The 12910-nt window shown below is 36.5% G+C and overlaps 1 long non-coding RNA gene across 1 annotated transcript in view; it reads right to left on the reverse strand.

Moving 5' to 3' along the window:
- Positions 1 to 1708: 1708 nt before the first annotated feature.
- Positions 1709 to 12910, reverse strand: part of LOC148125884 (uncharacterized) — a 35359-nt gene continuing 24157 nt past the window's right edge. The window contains exon 5 of the long non-coding RNA XR_015743610.1: positions 1709 to 3873. This is a non-coding gene — a long non-coding RNA (uncharacterized LOC148125884). The remainder of the gene's footprint in view (positions 3874 to 12910) is intronic.

Genomic DNA, 12910 nt, shown 5'->3' on the forward strand with positions numbered 1-12910 from the left:
GTTAGGATTCCAGATAAGAGTTTTTCTTAGCTTTATCTGTAGCTACCAACAACCGAACCTAGGGTTCTTCCTCATGCAAACCATGTAGATCTATACCCACAAATGCCTAATGTTGCATTTTATACTACTGATGAGACCAGAGGTGGTATTCAGCAGGTTCTGACCAGTTCTGGAGAACCTGTAGCAGACATTTTGAGTAGTTTGGAGAACCAGAAAATACCACCTCTGACTGCCCCCCCCCATCTATTCTCTGCCTCTTGAATCCCAGCTGATCATCTGGGTCTTCTTTGGTTGCCCTCACGGGAGAATGGAGCTGGAAAGCAGGTTAGTGGGGTGGGGAGGGAATGGGGATTTTGCAGTATCCTTCCCCTGCCATGCCCACCAAGCCACACCCACACAACTGGTAGTAACAATTTTTGAATCCACCACTGGATGAGACCCAGTTTAATGTAGTGGTTAAGGCATCAGGCTAGAAATGGGAGGACTGAAAGTTTTAGTCACACCTTAGGCATGAAGCTTCTGGTGGCTTTGAGCCAGTCAAATTCTCTGTGCTTTAGCAAAGAGGCAATGGCAAACCACTTCTGGGAAACCTTGCCAAGTAAACTTCTGAGATTAGTCTAGACAGTAGCCAGAACTCAAAATTGACTTAAAGGCACTCCCAAAAATGGGAGTCATTTATATTGCTAAAACAACACTGTCGTGTGGCTGTTGATTTGGGGTATTTGTTTCCTTAAATTATTTAATTTGGCAGATTTATATTTATATTCTGCTACAGAGATGACTCACAGAAGTAAATTAACTGTTGCTATGAAATCATCTTTCTCCTAACAGTTCTGTCTTAACCCGATCTGACTTCTTATTACTTACTTGTTACGTGGCTTTTTATTTTCTTCGTAGCTTTCTCCTATCCTCTTTTTGTCAAGTTTGATCTTTAATTTTTAATCACCTGATGACAACTTTCAGCTCCGGTTTGTGTGGGGGTGGGTGTGGGGGGTTGGGAGGGGAGAGAATGGAGGAAATACTGCATTAACTTTCTTGCTCCACCAGAATGGTTAATTACACAAAGTACACCACACTATTGTCATCTCGGCCATTCTGGGATGATTACCAGTGTTTTCATTTTGCCAGGAATCTCTCCAATCTGCCACACATGTGGTAAACAGAATAAGAAATTAGGTTGCAACATTTCAGTACTCCTGTCACATCTAAGGCTACTGGGTTGCATCCCAGAGAATGAACATGCTCTTTTATCAAATGTTTACTGATTGACTGCCTATTAAAATACAGATTTTTGGTCTTAGTCTCCAGATACTACTTTGAAAATGTCAGCTTTCAGATCTGCCCACTTCAATTCTCCAGAGTTAATCCTTAAGACTCTAATCCTATGATATCTGTGAATATATCTGAGGAGACAACATGAATATATTCAATTTATTAGTTTGAAATGGTAACAAAGCTTGCATATTATTTAAACTGATAAAATAATCCACTTCAATGGAGAAGTTTGTTGACACTCTGAAAAGTAAATAGTATAGCCCAGGTGTTAATATATTAGGAAAAATTAAAAGGGGGATTTTTTCAGTGATTTCTGAATGAAGAATTTTCCAGTATCATGGAAACACACAAGTTTGCTAACTGTCATTGAACCAAGAGAACTACATTAATATGTGCATTAATAAAGGTGAGTAATATTAATAGTTATTAATAATGCACATATAAGGGATGAAGCTGATGAGGTGAGAATCAGTAGTTCCCAGAACTGAGAGAGAACTGTTATGTAAACATTCCTCAGCTGTCTCTCAAGGCCCACAAGAGACCTTGACTTGGGAAGAAAAAGCTAGAGTTGAAACTTGGAAATAAATATGAAAATTTGTGTCTCTGCAGGCTCTCACTTCTTTTTACTGTAGTAAGCATCTGGAGAATTGTGATAATACTGCTGAAACCTAATGTGAAATAATTTACAAAGAGTTTACTGCTCTGCTTCTCAGCAATGGAACATTTTAGGACAAAGGGCCCAATGACAAAAATGTTTTTAAACATTTCACTTCACAGAATCCTTAGGTTAAAAAAATAGTCTTTTTCCAGCAAAACTTCAAAGATAGAATGATTCACAGAGATACAGGTTTTCTCACTCAACATGGAAAGTGAAACCAACTTACTTTTTCCATTTCAGTTGCCTTGTTATTCAAAGTCCAATGAAGAATTGTTTACGACTTTGCAAAACTCCCATTAAAAATAACTGAAATTAGTTGCATCAAAGCTCATCTTCATCTCATTGCTTTGGATTTTCTATGTTTTTAGTGCAGATGGCTAATTGCCCCAAGAATTGGGAATTTTTGAAACTGTGTTCCAACCCATTTAAAAGTGAATGTGGTATAATGGCTAAGTGTTGGATTGGGGAGACTAGTTCAGTCTTGGCTATTGAAGATTCGATGGCTTTGGGCCAGAGGTGGTATTCAGCAGGTTCTGACCAGTTTTGGACAACTGGTAGCGAAAATTTTGAGTAGTTTGGAGAACTGGCAAATGCCACCTCTGACTGGCCCTGCCCTCATCTATTCTCTGCCTTCCGAGTCCCAGCTGATCAGCTGAGTTTTCTTTTGTTGCCAGGCACAGGAGAACAGAGCTGGAAATCAGGTTAGTGGGGCGAAAAGGGAATGGGATTTTGCAGTAACTTTCCCCCAGGAGTGGGGAGGGAATGGAGGTTTTGCCATGACCACCAAGTCCACCAAGCCACACCCACCAAGCCACACCCACAGAACTGGTAGTAAAAATTTTTGAATCTCACCACTGCTTTGGGCCAGTCTATTTTGTTTAGCTTCACCTCTCCCAGAACATTTTGGGGGAAAGAACCAGGAGTGCAAGATACTCTACATTTAGGTCCTTTAAGAATGGTACTTCATCAAGTAGTCAAAGAAGCAAACATTAGGTTAGCAGAGGTTGCTCCTTTATGTTATAATTAAACAAAATGTATTGCTGGTCTGCAAGAATCAAGTCATGTTCAAGCAATAGCAAAGTGCTAGACACTCTTGTGATTTTTTTCGTTTTGCTTCTTTACAGAAAAAATCTTCTAGATTTTTTTTTCAACTGAGATATGGCTGTCCAAAGACATCAGTGATGAGAGAAGCATCTGTAGGAGGGCAATTCATTGCAGACAGAATGAGTGTTGGTTCTTGAAGTCGTGATCAAAGAAACATCAGATAAATATTATCTTTTAGACTTGGTTGCAAACTGTTTCATAAACACAATGTTCCATAAAAATGATGGGATTTTTAAAAAAGAAATTGTATGTTGTGATGCAATTTCTTTGCATGTACTTTGATGACCAAAGTTCCCCATAATGCCAGTGATAATATTAGGTTCCCAATGTTTCTCCTCCAACATAGGACAATGCCTCCATACTCTCCTGTGAATCTATTACACATTGTGCTTCTAGATCAGTGCCATGTGATAGCATCATGACAGTGAAACAGAGATGTTACAGAGGAACAAGGTAGCCCGAAGAGTCATTCATTGACATTCTGTCAATAATTGCATCCTAAACAATTTTTTTGCTTTTAATCAAAGAAATGTGGAGATGTAAGTTAAGCCTCTGATCCTCATAATTTTAAATATATATTTCTTCTCCCAAACATTGCATGGACACAAATGCCTCTTATATTTAAAACCTATTTAAAACTACTCCAGTTTCCGCATAGTATAGAAGTGCTACCATTCGGTAGTTCTTTACAAATTTATAATTTAACTTATCATTCTGCAAATAAGCTGACAAAGAACCAAGCAACAGATGACAAAGGGCAGTTTTTAAAAGCCTCTCTCAGAAGTTGCTAGTCAGCCACCTCCTGCTTTCATTTTCTCTCTCTGCTTGATCCCGCTCTGGAGAAAATAAAAAAAATAGGGAAGATGAAATTTTTCATCAAGCATTTTTTAGATCGGCTAGAAAAGTAATACAATAAATATGTACCTGAAAATGAAAAGATTTTTTTTTTAAAAAAGTGAGAATAACGGCCCACAGAGGGAAGGAACTAGACTTGGAATCTAATTATTATCTAATTATTAGCAATAATTTGATATTATTAAAATAATATCAATGCCAATAACAGTAACAATAAAATATATGTAATTTATATGCTGCCCAACTCCCAGAAACTGTTTATTAATTTTTAACAGAAGTTAAAAAACAAAGTATTTTCCATTCACAACAGTAACATTAATCAGTTAAAATATATGTACCAAGAATTATTTTAGCATTTCAGACTTCTCTACGTGAGAGAAAGAGAAATAGAACAGATGGATTACCATCCAATGGAATTCTTTCTTTATGGAGAGCTCTCCTCACTGTTTTTAGATCATGTATTTGTGAGCAAGTTAAAAAGCAAGTTAAAACTGAATTGCTTAAGAAAGTATTTTTCCCCTCTGATTTCATTCCTTTATAGATAGCAGAGGTGGTATTCAGCAGGTCCTGACCACTTCTGGAGAACTGGTAGCAGAAATTTTGAGTAGTTTGGAGAACTGATTGGCCCTGCCCCCCTCTATTCACTGCCTTCTGAGTCCCAGCTGATTGGCTGGGTCTTCTTTTGTTGCCCTGCACAGGAGAACGGAGCTGGAAAGCAGGTTAGTGGGGTGGGGAGGGAATGGAGATTTTGCAGTAACCTTCCCCTGCCACGCCCACCAATCCATGCCCACAGAACTGGTTGCAAAAATTTTGAATCCCACCACTGATAGATAGAGTTGCCAGATATTTGAAGAGGCAAAGAAGGAAATTGTGAGAAAAGAAAGACACACTGTTTATTTTACTTGGTATCCATGACAAAAATTAGTGTAAAGCTAAAAAAAAAAAAAAGTACAAAGTTACTTTTTCCATCACTAGTAAGACTTCTTTTTCAATAAAGCCTTTTAGGAGCAAAAGGTTTCAGCCTGATTAAGGTCTTGTCAATTTCAGGCAGCTGGCAAGCAGGACAGAATGTTAAAGCCAGAGAGCTGACCTTGTTAACTTAGCATGAGGAAGTTCTGTGCAACAGAAAAAAACTGCTGAGAATGGGAGAGCTTGTTAGATAATCAAAAACAAAAAATCTCCAACCACACAATATTTGATTTTGAGATTACACCCGCCAGACAGAAGACAAAAGGACAAAAAGGAGAGGTCAGGACATCCATTTTTGTACAGGGCAGTGAATGAAATATGTTTGACTATAACTCGGTAGATTGTACAAGAATTCACTTTTTTGTAATAGTCCCTCCCCGCCACAAGTTTCCCCCTCACAATGGAGATGTGATTAACTATTTGGTGGCTGAAAGGAGATTTAATATTTGAAGGCACATAGAAGAGCTGTCAGAGGGCAGTGGGACGAAGGCTAGATATACTGCTTTTATTTTCTAGAGTTGGAGTAAGACATTTCAGGTTTAGCCTCAGTGAAAGCATCTGACCCACCTTTGGGCTTGAAAATAAATTAGATTGGGCTTGGTAGGTACCTAGAAGGCAGACAATTTAGAAATGTCATGGCTATGGGCTAGAAAAGAAAGCGAATGCCTCTATCCACCTGCTTGTCCCAGAAGAAGATCATGGAGAACCACTTCTGAATTGCTGCTAGGAAAACTAATTACCCTGAAAAGTGTTTATCTCCCATTGGTTGGATGGATCCATCCCAAGGGATGGATAGCTACCTGTCAGGGATACTTTAATTCGGGTCATTCTACTGAACGATTGCTGGACTTTATGAAGCAAATGGCCCCTTTCAGTTCTATGATTATGGACATGACTCTGAAATCTCCCAGATGTGAGCTTGACCAAAAGAAAGCTATTTCAAACCTATTTTAGCCTTCCCTAAATTTTCATTTGTTCCTGCTTCCAAGTGGCAGAAAGCTGCAAAACTAACTGAAAAAACTCCAGAGCAGGGGTGGCATCATCATGGCTGCATCACATGATGTATTGTGACTTTTTTCCCCCTTCGCTAAACTGGGTGTGGGTGTGGCCAGTGTATGATGCATCCAGCCTGTGGGCCAGGAGTTTGACAGCCCTGCTCTAGGGGCTACTTGAGAATCATAGATATCCTTGGTCTGCTGAGAACTTATTGCTGACATTGAAGAACAGAATAAAAGAATTGGAAGGGACCTTGGAGGTCTTCTAGTCCAATCCCCTGTTCAGGCAGGAAACCTATACTATTTCAGACAAATGGGGATTTAAAGGTAATAGACCCAAGCTCTGTGCAATGGGGTGAGCTCCCATTACTTATCCCCAATTCCTGTCTGCCAAGTGGTTCAAAAGCATGCAAATGCATGTAGATTAATAGGTACCACTTGTATGTAACAGTGTTCCATGCATGTTTGATGTATAGCCATGATGGCCACATAACCACGGAAATTGTCTTTGGATAATGCTTGGTCCTTCAGCCAAGAAACAGAGATCAGCACGGTGCTTTAGAATTACTGACTGACAGTTGTAGAGTTACAACTGACAGGAAACCTTTACCTAATTCAGGGTTCAGTGAAAATGATGCTAAGTTCTTTTAAATTTAATAGAGCTTATAGAAAGAATGATTGCTTTCAGAACAAGCTCACACACAGATACAAACCCTAGCCCTGGATTTCTGATAAACCATTTAAGTGTTCATGCTCTCATTCAAAGCTCATTAAGACATGTGTATTAAAAATGTAAAAAGGAACTCTTTAGCTAATTGTTCCAACTGGATTTCTTCATCGCCTTTCTAATTTTTACGGTGAATTAAGGGATCAAATATTCATAAGATGAAAGTGAGTGGTGGAGAAAATAATGCAGGAAAGAGGAAGCAAAAAAACTATGTTAGCTATAGCCATGCTTAAGGATGGAGCCTTTCAAATTTTAACTGTCCTTATGTGGTAGGATTACATGTTGAGAAGTGCATTACCAACAAAAAAGAGAAATACCTATTTGTTATAATTCATGCAGTTATTAGGGATGTCAAGGGATTATATGTGAACCTTCAGTTGCATTGGATTGCATTGGATTATGCAGTTCACTCAGCCTGATCTTTTCTTGTTGTAGATCTGAATGTTGTCAACATTCATAGCAGAATTTACTAGTGGTGGTTTTCATCAGTAATAGATTCTGTATTGTGACTATCGATTTATCAATTCATAAGAGAATATTGAGCCTTTTACTATCAATAGGGTGAACATTTAAGTAATTTCCATGGCCTACTCAATTTTCTGCCTCTCTATAAGCCATGTAATTTGCATTACCAGTTTGAAATGTAAGCTTTCTGAAACATAAACATGACTTTTTGTATTTGTGAATTTAGAATTGGATGTGCTGGAGAAACATCTACTAATCCCAACTATTCTGCAAGTCTCAACTCTTCATACATACAGTACATCTGAAAATAAACGGTCTCTGATATTCATATTCACAATTCACACTAAGCTCCTCCAGCCAATAAAAAAGCCCAGAATGCATTCTAATTATTAATATCTATCTCTGCAAAATCCATTCCAATCCCTATTTTGCTGTCTAGAGTGGCAATAAAGTCACCCTTTTATGATTTTGGAGGTGAGGAAGTCAAATTCAATTGTACTATTTCACTAACACTGGGAGTGAGGAAGAATTTTTCACTTAAGGATTGGAATCCTTCAAGATGATGTACATGCAGAAGATGGCCAGGACTACAACATAAATGGTTGAAGAGCAAAGTGAAAGTAAGGGCTTACTCCATAAAATAAACATTAAATATCCCCAGAATTGAGCACCTGATCTGTGAGAATGCAATCCCATCAGGACTAGTTTACCACTACTACCAGCTAGGACAAAAATTCAAGAACAAGCCTTATTTGGAGAAATCATGTTCAAACCTGCTTTTTTTTCATTTTGTCCTACAGAACAGTTCTTTGACTCCCTCTTTAGGTTGGATGACTTATCAGCAGCTGTCTCTATTATCACAATTGTGTAATTTCCTGTCTTATTTTTTCCCTTCAAAGCATAACAATTAACTCAAACACCACCTCAGGTTGACAAAAATGCTCATTATCCTCAGCTATTCTTGCTGAAATGAAGCATGGATTTAATTAAAGTTTGGATGAGTGCTGATATTTTGCCATAGAGGCTTGCCTTGCAGTTGTAACATTATGTAACGATGGAACTGATAGACTTGCCTACTGCATTGCTGTACAATTATGGAAGCCTACAAGCACCCAACTTTGAGAGAAAAGAATATGATGAAACAAAAATAGAATAGAAAAACAGAAACATATGAATCTCTTGATGTACCACAAAATAATATCTTGTAGAGAGTTCAGTAATATTTGCTTTAATTATCAGATCCATAAGGGTTAATGGATATATGTCTCAAGGTTGTACCAGATTGTAAGACCAGATTGCCCAAAGAATGCATATTTTGTACCTCATATTTTGTACCTTAAGGTCTGCAGCCATAATATGACATTTCGAATAGAACAGAACAGAACAGAACAGAACAGAACAGGAATAGAATAGAATAGAATAGAATAGAATAGAATAGAATAGAATAGAATAGAATAGAATAGAATAGAATAGAATAGAATAGAATTCTTTATTGGCCAAGTGTAATTGGACATACAAGGAATTTATCTTGACACAAATGTTCTCAGTATACATAGAAGAAAAGATACATTCGTCAAGAATCATAAGGTACAACACTTAATAATAATCATAGGGTACAATAAGCAATCAAATCATACTTGGAAACAGTCAATATAAATCATAAGAATACAAGTGACAAAGTTACAGTCATACAGTCACAAGTGGGAGGGGATGGGTGATAAAGAGTGATGAGAAGATTAATAATAATAGTAGTGCAGACTTTGTAAATAGTTGGACAGTGTTGAGGGAATTATTCTAAATATCCACTTTTAATTTCCAATGTTCTAATGAAAATAATCATCTTTTTCTGTTTAGGACAGAGTGTAATTTCCAATAAAATCTGCAGGGACAACTAACATAATAGAAAGATATGTGAAGAAAACTACCATTCAAAAATGTATTAGATGTACAAATTGCAATCAATGGGCTCTTTGTGTATCACTCAATCCAAACGAGAACATTTGGTTATTAAGTTGTCAGAAAAACATTTTCTATGGCAATCATTTTGCAGAAAAGAATGTCTTTAAGTGATGCACTTTCATGACTGAGTGTAAAATTTCACACAACAAAATTCAGCAACATCAACAATGGTAGGATAGATTATTGTGTTTGTTGCCTCCAAATGAGTTGAATGCCTAAAATTTACACTCAATTGAACCATCTGAAGGACACAGAGTTTGGGAATCTATCTTGCTAGATTTATTAATTCATATATGCATAAAGATGCCCATGTCTATATTATAATGTTCAACCTGCCTCTTAATGCATTTTACTTAGTACTATTTTTAAAAAAGCATAATAAAAATGCTGCTATTGTGCTTCCTATGAATACAAATGAAGCTTCCTGATAAAAAGGATTCAAACTAAATATATGGTTCCTCAAATTTTGTGAAGAAGAATTTTGTTTATTCATTTTGTATATTCATTATTGTATATTCAGAGAACCCACAAAATCTAACTGTATCTCCCCTTCCTGTTATAATAATTGATATTATTTCCACTCGTTTTAGAATAATTTTAACAAGGGCCTCATACTAGGAAGTGGTTGTGACTTGTAAAAATGTGGGGACAGCCAAATTAAGTTATTCTATGGTAAGTTTCAATTACTTTGGTATCAATAGAAAGCCATGTAATATTATCCAAGAGCAAACCTGCACATTGCCACTGATACAATTGTGGAACCAAAGTCAAAATATGAAATTACAACTACAACAAAAAATTGTGTAGCTACAGTGGATAGAGTTCAGAAAGATGCACATTTTGGAAACTCTAGAATACCCTGCCCTACAACATAACAGATTGCTCCTTTGTGTGTGGTTAAGTGATAACAAGAGAGAAAAAACACACCGTCTAATTTTTTTTAATTATTTTGATTGATGCTTCTATTCTAGGAGACTGTTTCTTGATGTATAAAGAATCTATAAGCACTTGACAATTCTTGACAATTAATGTGTAACCATACCACTGATTGGATATTTGTTTTAGATTCTAATTTTAAAGCAAAGAGTTGGCATTTTAGTTCTGATTATCACTATATATAAATAATGCTTTAAGAACCTGATATATTTATTGCAAATAGATGAATCAAAGATGAGTCTGCCAATTTTAGATGACTGCTTCACCCGGGGAAAATGTACATGGTAAAAATCTGGATTCTAGAAAAACCTTTAGAAAAGGTTTATCTGGTTTCCTAATTTGAATTTTTATCGACATCAAGCAGCTAGAATCATTCAGAAAAAGCCCAAAAAGACAGACAACAGCACAGAATCATAAAGATAGTCAACATTGCAGAAAAGAAATTTCAAAGGAAAAGGATATGTATGCTTTATTTAGAAAAGAAAACATTGATTAGAGACAAGATGTAGCCTTAAATAACTGGAAGGCTATTACATACCAAAGAAGAAAGCAAATTCTTCTCAGCCACTGCACAAGGGACACCATTTGATCTAAAAGCTTACAGAGATTTCAGCTGAACATTACATGTACTAATGGTAAAAAGAAGCCAAAGCTTCCAGTGCTACTCTTAATGCCAATGCCATGCTGTTAAAATGCTGCTAGTTCCTTTGGTAGTGCACTATTTTTAACTTCACAATCCATCGCAGCATTCTTATTGTGTGCCAAGCCCTGTAACATCTTGATACTGCCTTGGTGCTACCCTTCTCCCTCTCTGTTGTCTCCTTATTTTACTGGGATGGGATGTAGCTTAGTAATCACAGTTAGGCAATGCAGCAAATTCTTGGAGAATTGTTTCTGTGGAGAATTGTTTCCAGTCCAATGGAAATGTTCTAGTTTTGAACTTCTTGCATTAAACAGACTTTTCTATAAAATGACCTGCAGGATACCCTCCAGATTCATAATCTCAGTGCTGAGCAAGGATACAACATGACTTATAAAATGACTTCATAAGAAAGTAAGACTTCTTTGTTCTTCAAGGAGAAACTAGTTTCAAAATTGCTTACCTTTATCATTTTAAAAGAAGAGCTGAAAGGTATATAGCAAGGTCATGGATTTTTATTACACCTATTTAATCAGCTTTAGCAATAACCTTTCCTTTGATTACTTTATGATCCACTGTAAATGAATCTTCTTCATAAACATCAAATAAAATGAGTAGAGATATTTCTGCTAGCATATTTGATTGGGATGCATCGTATTTTAAGTGGTAAGGAGCTGTCTATTGTTTAAGCATGCTACTTCACTGAAACAATAAGGCTTCTGATACTTATTTTCTGTTATCCCCAAGAACTGGTTCCTTCTTAAGAAAATCCCATTTCTCCTTTTGATACAACCAGGGAAAGGAGCTTTTCAAGAAAACATGGAGCGTTTGAGAACCAAAAGTAGTAGTCCTTGCCTGGGTTTTTCTCAAATGGTATGACTGAGCAGAGAAACTTTTCGTCTTTGCTTAAATAAAAGCAATGGGACAGGTTGACATCAAATCTGTATAGGAGAAGATGAAGTTTAATGTTAATTATATAAAGTTACTTGCAGTGCTACACTGGAAATTGTTCTATCATTTCCTTCTTCCAATTGTCATTCTATTTGAAAAAGCAAAATGCGATTTAAAAATTAATTCAAAGAAGAAGATAATTTCAGAAGATTCTCTTGGGTGGAGTGCAGATGTTATTTCATTTAGCAGTGAAGTGTGAAGTGATTGTGTGTGTGTGTGAATGTCCCCTCCTTCACTCTGTAACCATTGCTGGCATGTGGCTTTCCATACTATAATGAAATCATAAATGCAGAAGACATAATCAACTCATCCCATTGGGCTTTTTCCATAATGGTACTACTCCTATTGCTAGACAAAAATTCTTCATGTAATAAAATCTCAACTAATTTCCCTGTCCCCTTGGATAAATTTTGAGATTTCATATACCAGATTTGTCAGCCCACAAATTTGGTGGAGAATTTTAAAAGGCATTTTACATCCAATTCAGGTTAATTGTGATGTGCTAATGATCAACCAGAGTTTGGTATGTAAATTGCATTTGAATTTTTCAGGATGCATTAGAGTAAAAAGAAATTGCAATACAGTGCCCTTTTCTTCTCTGACAGGACCTGCATTCAATGTTTGAGAGAGAGATGGGCTGTAGAGAATGGGCTAAAGATTCAAAATAGATAAAGACACATCACACATGTAAATATAGCTAGGATTTTTCCATTTTTTTTCTAGTTTGAGAAAAAATTGAATAGTGTTCAGTCCATGCAATTTCAGTTTCAGTTTTAATTTAGTTATAGTTTACTTTATTGTTATTGCACCTCGTACAACGATGTCCATCAGTAATCATCAGTGTACATTATGACTATGAAAATAAACACAAACACACATCCTTCATATTCTATATATTGAATTGAAAACCCCTGATATTGCATTAATATTGCTCTATACAGTAGAATTCAATAGAGTTACTGTCCTGGGATGGAGTTTAAGGCTTAACCTATGGTTTCCTATGCTTTCTGTCTCAAAAGAATGGGAATATATCCTGCTGGTGTTTAACATCTGTGCTACTAAAAACAAAAATCAATTAGATGAAAAAAATTGCAGTTGTTATTTGGATGTAGTTGCTTTTCTTTCTGACTTCTCTAATACCATTTTTGGTTCAGAACTTAAAAAGAATCTGTTGGACCAGGTCAGTGCTTTAAATTAGTCCATAATAAATCTAAAAACTTTAGGGAATTCTTGGAAGCCGGGTATTCAGATAAATCGGTCATCAATTGTAATGGAATGTATGAATGAGCTTGGAGAATGAGGGGAAGAACTGCTGCCTAGGAAACAATCAGACAAGAGAGATAAGACGGGAGTCCTCAGTGGCTTAATGGTTAGAG

Source organism: Pseudonaja textilis, chromosome 4 (genome assembly GCF_049901715.1).
Source record: "Pseudonaja textilis isolate UNSWEBS1 chromosome 4, rPseTex1.2, whole genome shotgun sequence".
In the NCBI taxonomy this organism is placed as follows: domain Eukaryota; kingdom Metazoa; phylum Chordata; class Lepidosauria; order Squamata; family Elapidae; genus Pseudonaja; species Pseudonaja textilis.